Here is an 11,407-nt window from a genome sequence, read left to right as displayed (position 1 = left end):
GAAGTCAAACAGAACACGCAGTCACTTAGTGAAGACAAAAGATAGTGCAATCATACAATGACTTCACAAGGACCAACAGTAAGTAAAGGGAAGGATGAAACCAGTGACTCGTTGAAGACAATGATTTGTTGGACCAGTTCCAGTTGCTGTGACAACTGTACGTCTGGTTAGGGCGGCTAGGTATTTAAACCTGAGGACACGCAGTCCCGGACACCCAGTCCTGAACACGCAGATCAGGACACCCAGTCCTCGCCGTATTCCCCTTGAGCTAAGGTCACACAGACCTCGCCCAATCACTCTGGTAAGTCTTCAAGGTAGACTCCCAAACCTTCACAGACTTCGTTCACTGGCGATCCACAATCTCTCTTGGATGCTCAGAACGCGACGCCTAACCGGCTGGAGGATTCACAGTCCTCAAGTGTAATAAGTCTTCAAATCACACAGACAAGAAGACTTAAGTGATGCCTAACACTCTTTGGCTCTGGGTGGTTAGGGCTTTATCCTCGCAAGGAATTCTCTCTCAAAGGCTTCGAGGTGGGTTGCTCTCCAACGACAAAAGCCATACTCTAACTCTGAGCAGCCAACCGTTTATGGTTGTAGGGGGTGGGCTATTTATAGCCACTAGGCAACCCGACCTGATTTGTCCGAAATGACCCTGGGTCACTAAGTAACTGACACATGTTCCAACGGTCAGATTTCAAACTCACGCGGCAGCTTTACTTGGGCTACAAGCAAAGCTGACTTGTCCGACTCTGGACAAGTTTCGCTCGCATAGTCTTCACTCGAAGACATAGGTTTTGGTTAAGCATCACTTCAGTCATTCTGACTGGTTCAGTTGGACCCTACTTAACAGTACGGTGGTTCCTATGACTCAACAAAGAAGAAACAGAACTACAAAAGATCTAAGTCTTCGAGCTCCAAGGCTTCATGCGATGTCTTCTCTTGTCATAGTCTTCAATGAGAATATCTTCATATACCACCTTTGACATCAATGTCTTCATACATTTTTAGGGGTCATCTCTGGTAGGAAAACCGAATCAATGAGGGACTTCTACCTGTGTTATCCTGCAATTCTCACAAACACATCAGTCCCTCAACTAGGTTTGTCGTCAATACTCCAAAACCAACTAGGGGTGGCACTAGATGCACTTACAACAGTGTCAGTCCGGGTTAGTTCCATTCAAATCATACAAGTTGGAGTCCAAAACAAGGGCAACAGTGTTTGGAAAAGTAGATACGGCGGAGACGTATCACTCGGGAATCGTCTTATCCATCCCTTGCATATTATAGTTCATCATAAGCTCTTGTAGCTTGGTGGTAGTGATTGAAGAACTCTTTCAATGACACTATCATCAGGAAGATTAACTACCAGTTGAGTCAAGTGGTTGTGGTACCCAGACATTCTGAGTATATGTTCACTGACAGAACTATTCTCCTCCATCTTGCAGCTGTAGAACTTATTGGAGACTTCATATCTCTCAATCCGGGCATTTGCTTGAAATATTAACTTTAACTCCAGGAACATCTCATATTCTCCATGACGTTCAAAACGTCGTTGAAGTCCCGGTTCTAAGCCGTAAAGCATGGCACACTGAACTATCGAGTAGTCATCAACTTTGCTCTGCCAGGTGTTCACAACATCTGGCGTTGCTCCTACAGCGGGTTTGTCACCTAGCGGTGCTTCCAGGACGTAATTCTTCTGTGCAGCAATGAGGATAATCCTCAAGTTACGGACCCAATCCGTGTATTTGCTACCATCATCTTTCAACTTAGCTTTCTCTAGGAACACACTAAAATTCAACGGAACAACAGCACGGGCCATCTATCTACAACAACATAGACATGCAAAATACTATCAGGTACTAAGTTCATGATAAATTAAAGTTCAATTAATCAAATTACTTAAGAACTCCCACTTAGATAGACATCTCTCTAATCATCTAAGTGATCACGTGATCCATATCAACTAAACCATGTCCGATCATCACGTGAGATGGAGTAGTTTTCAATGGTGAACATCACTATGTTGATCATATCTACTATATGATTCACGCTCGACCTTTCGGTCTCAGTGTTCCGAGGCCATATCTACATATGATAGGCTCGTCAAGTTTAACCCGAGTATTCCGTGTGTGCAAAACTGGCTTGCACCCGTGAACGTAGAGCTTATCACACCCGATCATCACGTGGTGTCTCGGCACGACGAATTGTAGCATCGGTGCATACTCAGGGAGAACACTTATACCTTGAAATTTAGTGAGAGATCATCTTATAATGCTACCGCCGAACTAAGCAAAATAAGATGCATAAAGGATAAACATCACATGCAATCAATATAAGTGTTATGATATGGCCATCATCATCTTGTGCCTTTGATCTCCATCTCCAAAGCACCGTCACGATCACCATCGTCACCGGCTTGACACCTTGATCTCCATCGAAGCATTGTTGTCGTCTCACCAACTATTGCTTCTACAACTATCGCTACCGCTTAGTGATAAAGTAAAGCAATTACATGGCGATTGCATTTCATACAATAAAGCGACAACCATATGGCTCCTGCCAGTTGCCGATAACTGTGTTACAAAACATGATCATCTCATACAATAAAATTTAGCATCATGTCTTGACCATATCACATCACAACATGCCCTGCAAAAACAAGTTAGACGTCCTCTACTTTTTTGTTGCAAGTTTTACGTGGCTGCTACGGGCTGAGCAAGAACCGTTCTTACCTACGCATCAAAAACCACAACGCGGTATAGTGATTGCTTTTTGATCTTCAGAAAGAACCATGTTCATTGAATCCGATTCAACTAAATAAGTTGGAGAAACTGACACCCACCAGCCACCTGTGTGCGAAGCACGTCGGTAGAACCAGTCTCATGTAAGCGTACGCCTAATGTCGGTCTAGGCCGCTTCATCCAACAATACCGCTGAATCAAGAATCAACTAGTGACAGAAAGCAATATGTATATACCCACACCCACAACTCCTTTGTGTTCTACTCATGCATATAACATCTACGCATAAACCTGGCTCGGATGCCACTGTTGGGGAACGCAGTAATTTCAAAAAAAATCCTACGCACACGCAAGATCATGGTGATGCATAGCAACAAGAGGGGAAGAGCGTTGTCCATGTACCCTCGTAGATTGTAAGCGGAAGCGTTATGACAACACGGTTGATGTAGTCGTACGTCTTCACGATCGACCGATCCTAGTACCGAAAGTACGACACCTCCACGATCTGCACACATTCGGCTCGGTGACGTCCCACAAACTCATGATCCAGCAGAGTGTCGAGGGAGAGCTTCGTCAGCACGACGGCGTGATGACAGTGATGATGATGATATCAGAACAGGGCTTCGCCTAAGCACCGCTACGATATGTTCGAGGTGGATTATGGTGGAGGGGGGCACCGCACACGGCTAAAAGATCAATGATCAACTTGTGTGTCCATGGGGTGCCCCCACCCCCGTATATAAAGGAGTGGAGGAGGGAGAGGGGCCGGCCTCCTAGGCGCGCCCCAAGGGGAGTCCTACTCCCACCGGGAGTAGGATTCCCCCCTTCCCTAGTTGGATTAGGAGAGAAGGAAGGGGGAGGAAGGAGGAAGGAAAGGGGGGCGGCCCCCCTCCCAATTCGGATTGGGCTTGGGGGGCACCCCCTCCTTTGATCCCTTCTCCTCTCTCCCACTATGGCCCAATAAGGCCCATATACCTCCCGGGGGGTTCCGGTAACCTCCCGGTACATCGGTAAATGCCCAATCTCACCCGGAACCATTCCGATGTCCAAATATAGTCGTCCAATATATCAATCTTTATGTACCGACCATTACAAGACTCCTCGTCATGTCCGTGATCATATCCGGGACTCCGAACTACCTTCGGTACATCAAAACACATAAACTCATAATACGGTCGTCACCGAACGTTAAGCGTGTGGACCCTACGGGTTCGAGAACTATGTAGACATGACCGAGACACGTCTCCGATCAATAACCAATAGCGGAACCTGGATGCTCATATTGGTTCCTATATATTCTACGAAGATCTTTATCGGTCAAACCGCATAACCATATACGTTGTTCCCTTTGTCATTGGTATGCTACTTGCCCGAGATTTGATCGTCGGTATCTCAATACCTAGTTCAATCTCGTTACCGGTAAGTCTCTTTACTCGTTCCGTAATGCTACATCCTGTAAATAAATCATTAGCTACATTTCTTGCAAGGCTTATAGTGATGTACATTACCGAGAGGGCCTAGAGATACATCTCCGACAATCGGAGTGACAAATCCTAATCTCGATCTATGCCAACTCAACAAACACCATCGGAGACACCTATAGAGAACCATTATAATCACCCAGTTACGTTGTGATGTTTGGTAGCACACAAAGTGTTCCTCCGGTATTCGGGAGTTGCATGATCTCATAGTCATAGGAACATGTATAAGTTATGGAGAAAGCAATAGCAACAAACTAAACAATCATCGTGCTAAGCTAACGGATGGGTCAAGTAAATCACATCATTCTCTAATGATGTGATCCCGTTAATCAAATGACAACTCATGTCTATGGTTAGGAAACATAACCATCATTGATTCAACGAGCTAGTCAAGTAGAGGCAAACTAGTGACACTTTGTTTGTCTATGTATTCACACATGTACTAAGTTTCCGGTTAATACAATTCTAGCATGAATAATAAACATTTATCATGTTATAAGGAAATATAAATAACAACTTTATAATTGCCTCTAGGGCATATTTCCTTCATCTACTTCGACACCTTACTGGATCAAGAAGGCGAGGGACGTCATCGCGCTGAACGTGTGCAGAATTCGGAGGTGTCGTACGTTCGGTACTTCATCGGTCAGAGCTAGAAGAAGTTTAACTACATCAACCGCGTTGTCAAACGCTTCCGCTTTCGGTCTACGAGGGTACGTAGACACACTCTCCCATCATTGATATGCATCTTCTAGATAGATCTTGCGTAAGTATAGGATTTTTTTTAAAATTGCATGCTACGTTTCCCAACAAGTAGATGCAGCCAGGAGTCGGTCTACTTGACACAGACGTGACGCCTATATTCATAATCATTGCCTTGGATATCGTCATAACTTTGCGCTTTCTACCAATTGCTCGACAGTAATTTTTTACCCACCGTATGCTTTCCTTCACAAGAGAAGCCTCTAGTGAAAACTATGGCCCTCGGGTCTGTTTTCCATCATATATTTTTCAGATCCATAAACCCAAAAATCCAAAAATACCTTGCTGCAATTTATTTATATTCACTTTAGTTTACTCTTTTATTTATATTTTATACCTATCTCTGTAAGATCTCACTCTTGTTCGAGACCGTGAAGGGATTGACAACCCCTTTTTCGTGTTGAGTGCAAGTGTTGTTAGTTTGTGCAGGTGCATAGATTGGAGACTTGCTTGTGCCTCCTACTGAATTAATACATTGGTTCTTAACTGAGGGAAATACTTATCTCTACTTTGCTGCATCACCCTTTTCTCTTCAAGGAAAAAAATCAACGCAAGCTCAAGAAGTAACATTGATCAATGGGGTGTCGGGAGACCCACTGAAGCATGGATGTGGCCTTCGACAGGGCGACCCGTTGCCCCCCCCCCCTTCTTTTCGTCCTCGCCATTGATCCACTCCATCATCTCCTCAGCAAGGCCACTGCCCAAGGGCATCTCCACCCTCTATGTGGTACAACTCCAAACCGTTCGAGCTTCGCTTTACGCCGATGATGCTGCCATCTTTGTCAAACTAATTAAGGAGGATGTACAATTCCTGGCTGCCACTCTGGCTTCATTTGAAGATGTGACCGGTCTTGTCAACAACTATGCTAAAAGTCTTGTTGCTCCTATTTGATGTGATGGTATCAATCTGGACAACGTTCTTCATGCTTTTCCGGCGGTCCGTTCATCGTTTCCGATGCGTTATCTTGGCCTTCCTCTGTCTATTAATCGTCTCAAGAGAATCCATTTCCAGCATCTTGAAGATAAGATCGCGGGCAAGCTACCCCCTTGGCAAGGAAGGCATGTGGCTGCTGCAGGCCGAACGATTCTTGTCAAGGCTGCCCTAACGGCCATCGCAATATATCATCTCACCCCTCTTGACATCCCGGTGGAGGTCTTTCAGAAAATTGATAGCATCCGCCGTGCATATCTTTGGGCAGGCACGGACAAGGTTTCTGGAGAGAAATGCAAGGTAAACTGGGACATCGTTTGCAAACCAAAGAACAAGGGTGGCTTGGGGGTGCTCAATCTGAACAAATTTGCAAAGGCCCTGAGACTTCAGTGGTTATGGTTTGAGTGGAAAGATAAGAGCAAGCCATGGATTGGCATGGGAGTGTCGTGCACGGAAGACGACCGCCATTTCTTTGCGGCAGCCACCACGGTCACCGTGGGAAATGGAAGGACAGTGAGGTTCTGGACTTCATCTTGGCTAGGAGGATTGTGCTCTCGTGACATCGCTCCATGTCTCTACGATCTCTCACGCAAGAAAAACTCCTCAGTTCAGCAAGCTATGGCCAACAACCAGTGAATTGCGAATATTGACAGCTCAAACGGCCTCTCCCTTGAACACATCCAACAGTTTGCTAACCTTTGAGACAAATTAATAACGGTGGCTCTTGATGACAATGTTGAAGACTCTATTATATGAGTTTCACCAAAGATGGGGTATATATTCTGCATCCTCGGTCTACAAGGCTCAATTTGAAGGCCTCACCACCTCGGACCTTGTCCATTCTGTGTGGACGGTGTAGGTGCCCCCTTGGTGCAAGTTTTTTGCTTGGCTTGTTCTTCAAGACAGGATTTGGACTTCTGACCGCTTGAGCCGCTGTGGTTGGCCTAATTGCGGTCTATACCCTCTTTGCAAGCAAACCCAAGAAACGTCAGCTCATCTTCTCTTCCAGTGCCGCTACACCATACGTATTCGGAATGACGTCCTCCCATGGCTCGGCATGCATCACATCACCACGTCTACATGGGGTGATGAGGGATTCGGTCAGAGAAAGAATGGTGGAATGGTAACCTTAAATCTGTCTTGGCTCGCCCTAGGCGCTTGCCTTCCTTACGATGCTCATCTCTTGGGAGGTTTGGTTGGAGCACAATGCTAGAGTCTTCTGCAACTCAACGACCCCTTGCATGGTCATCATCAACAAAATCAAGCAGAAGGTGTTGCTTTGGGCTTTGGTTGGAGCAATACATTTGGGTGTTGTAATGTCGCGAGAGTAATCATTTTACTCGCCGCTTTGCAGTTTTTGTCTAAACTTTCTCCTTAATCAATGAAATGTCTTTTGCCTTGTTTCAAGAAAAAAGGGGGTATGAACTGCGAAATGCAAACGGTGAATGATGAGAGCAGCCATCCAGCACGTTTTTCACATCGGTTGAAAAGTTAGTTAGAGGAGAGATGGCGTTCATGCCAAGGTTAATAGGAAGCACGCACGTGATGGAAGAAGGGCCGTCCGTTCGGTTGGTGCGAGAGCAGAAATGGACCATATGCTGATATGCAGGTGGGGACTGCGGTACCACCTATTAAAATTTGTTTAGTACCCTAGCAGTATCGGTAGCCCGGTGGCGCACCACACGCCACCACCACCCCCATGTGATGTGATGATGTACCCTGCTCCTTGCTCCAGAACGGATAAGCTCGACAAGATGACATTCAATCCTGCAGAACGATAAGGGAATTCAGAGCTCAAGATAATACAGCTCCAGAATGGATAAGCTCTGACATAATGACATTTTAATCCTGCAGAACGATAAGAGAATTCAGAGCTTATTATAGCGTTTTTACTACCATCCTTCGACCTCAAGGGACCTCTGCACCAACATGGAAAGAGAAGCAAGTAATGGTAACCATAGGTGACTGACTGCTAGCTAGACGGTCTGTAACCCCGAAGCAAGGAATGCGGAATCTCCTCTATTGTCCACAAAAAGAATTGAAAACAACGCAGCAGCTCCACCAAATGTAGAACTACGTTTTCTAGCTAAAAGAAACCCCAAGCACTGAAATTTGGGGCTAGAACTATGATTTACTGAACAGACAGAAACTTCGCGCATTGCGATTCAGATATAATTCTTCAATGACTAAACTCTTTGAATGCGCAAATCAAATTGCAGCGTCCAGTGTACCTGCTACAGATTCATTTTGCTGCCCAAAGGAATAATAAGTACAGCATGCAAAACAAATAATGAATATGACCTATTTCAAAGATTTCATCAGTATGCCCCAGAGTTCATCGCAAATCACCCACTGAAGGACATTGCAATAACAAGAATGTTCTTCACAAATCACCCATTTTGTTTTGGACCAGGTTTGCTTTGAAGATCAAGGAAAATAAATATGCCTAAAAGGTAAAGGGGCAACTGCGAGAGATAGTTTAAAGAAATGTGTCACCAAGCGAGTAAAGAGAACATCAATATGATTAAAGACTGCGGGCAATTAGGTAGTCTTGTTTAATTTACAAGCTCGCCCATAACTTTCTAGCCTACCTTTTCTAACTTCTAAGGAGGTTTTGCAACGCTGCCTTACCTAGACACATCTTGCACACTCGACTTTGAGGAGACGAGGACTGATTGCTACTCTAAATCACCACTAACGATTTTTTGTTTGTCTATGTCTATATAGCCCCCTGTAGCAAACAGCTTGCACCCACGTAGCAAATTGAGCAAGACCTGAAGCATATGGAAAAGGCAGTCTGCAATCTGGACTCACGCAACACGGACTCGGACTCAATAAGTTGTAGACATACTGTTCTGATGCAGTGAACAAATATAATGCAACTAGACGACTAAGGAATGGCAAGTAGCGAACTGAAAAGGACAGAAACATTTAAAAATGAAAAATGAGCACTCCTGCATTCAAAACTCGACATAGAATTGGTTGCCCATAACTTAAGTACAGGAAAATAGTAGTGAAAAGATGCACTATGCATGGAAGGTTGAAAGTAGAGATGACCTGGGAAGTTGCTGTGACACAATGCATGCCCCGTACGGGAACTCCAACAACGCGCCCACTTGTCACAATGAAATCCAATAATCAGAGAGTCCCAATTACCAGCAGCCCAAAAGAAAAATAAAACCTTGGTAAAGATGTTTCACCAGCTATGTCTGGTGAGTTCTTTTCACAGTTATTACATGCTAGTACTACAGCTTTATCACAATATTGCTTGCTCCTCAGGCTTACTTGAGTACACATAAGTACATTCAGCAAAATGTGAAGCATCCATTCTTCAAGCATTTATGACTGGACCAAAGGAAGATGAACACATTCAACTCATCCTGTAAATGGGAAAAGGACATAGGAGAGTTTTGCAGAAGTACACCAGACAGTGCATATCCAGAAGTGTATGTGTATCAGCGTATGCTCTCATATCTCAACTAGTTATCTGTAAACAGAATAACTAATATATGATGCCTAACTACAACAAAATCACCGCCAAGAAAATGACCAAAGTTTTAGTTTAGTGTGTAAAACGATTTTTCTGAAAATATTATTCTTTACAGAACCAAGCTGCGTGACTTTTACTCATGATATTATGCCTTGTGAAATTTGATCCGCTATCTTCACTTCTTCAGATACCCAGAACTGTAATTCTCTTACGAAGAGCCTAATAAAACCCTGAGTTCACAGTTTACATACACGAATAGCTTATTACTATGAGTATCATGCAACAAAATACTGAACAAAATGATATGAGATTATCACAGGTGAGTATAATGTAGAAGTACTCCCCCTAAATTAATATAAGATGTTTTTTAGACCAACCATAAGTCTAAAAAATGTCTTACATTAATGAACAGAGATTGTATATGATAAATTCCCTACAGAGGTCTTAACTTTTGTATTTGGTGTTTTCTAATTAACAAAGATAGGCCTCAATTTATGTGCTAAGATCTTATTAGCCAGGTGGGGTAATCATACATCCTTGCAACACGGAATTCTTTATCAAGTCATACACAAGTTAGCAAGCACAATGCACAAGAACTATTGTGATATTGCCTAGTATTGCAAACAAAGAGTGTCACTGTATAAAGAGTCATGTGTAAACTCATGAACAAAGGATCTACGTCATGAATGATATCATTGCAAGAGAGGCTAACTTCCACTCCTGCCTTCATGAACAACTTTATAGTGATTGAAACGATGAGATGAATACAGATGCTTTTGGCTAAGCTGTGAATTCATTATTTGTTAGTTCACCATTTTGCTACGTGTTGGATAAGGATTAAGTTAAACTCGGTTTCACGAGCCAGTTGCGACAAAAGGATACATGGTGCATATGCTAGATAGCAAACCAACAAGTATGCTACACTCAGACATCACCATGAAATAATGTAGTAATGTCTTAACACAAGAATTGAAGAAGGTTATACCATAGACCCCAGACAGCTATATAAGCATGACAAGGTCACCGTATAGCAACATCTTTGAACTGCCACAAAACAAAGACAGTTATTTCTAAGAACAAATTAAAATGTCTGAGAGTTCATCAAACATTTCTCCCCACAAGGTCACAACTAAATAACATTCCCAAGTAATTCCTGTTCCAACATGTTGCAGCAATTTAACTGCTGGTCTTTTTAGGAGAACGCGGATACAATCATTTATTTCATCAACCTTGAAAACAATCAGTTTCTTAGAATGAAAAATAGCATCTAAAAAAGAGTAAGTATTATTCAACACCCACATGAGAGCAAGTATGATCAGCTGATTCCAGATAGCTGGGCGTCAGTACAAAGCCCAGGCAAAGCTTTTGCCAAATTCAAGAGGCATGACCCCATCCTAGAGAGTTTTAAATATAGCAGAATCAAACAAATGCACAAGTATCACTGCTTTTAAGCATGCAAGTGCAGAAGATAGGTACTAACTTGTAAGATAGTGGATACCTTCACATCATTATCCACATCCTTTCACAAATCCCAATGTTGTGTGGCTCTAAGTTCCGCGTGGCATGCTTGCAGGATAAGGTGCAAAACCAAAGCACTGAGATGTGGTATGACTTTTCCACTTTCATATAAGAGCATCTTAGAATTTTCACAAAGATATCCCACCCAGGTCTCCCAGGTTGGCCCCATAAACTACACCAACTTCTTGGGTGCACTATTAGATTATTTCAGGAAATCATCATCCGCATGATATCTGAACACCGCCACGCCCCCAGCTCCTACCACTTTCAAGCCAAAAATAAGCTAGCTGAAAAAGTTACACAATCTATCTCATCCCTCAGAGCCACTTATGATTTTGAATGACCTAAACATTAAAAGACAGACCTCGATACCACCAATAATCAATTATAAACCCGGTCACACTTTCAACATTTTTTAGCATTCCAGCTAGATAGCCATTTCCTAGATATTGACTTGTTGCACAGATATCATCAGTGCACC

This window comes from Triticum urartu, chromosome 6 (genome assembly GCF_003073215.2).
Source record: "Triticum urartu cultivar G1812 chromosome 6, Tu2.1, whole genome shotgun sequence".
Classification (NCBI taxonomy): Eukaryota; Viridiplantae; Streptophyta; class Magnoliopsida; order Poales; family Poaceae; genus Triticum; species Triticum urartu.
Note: the sequence above shows the minus strand (reverse complement) of the source record.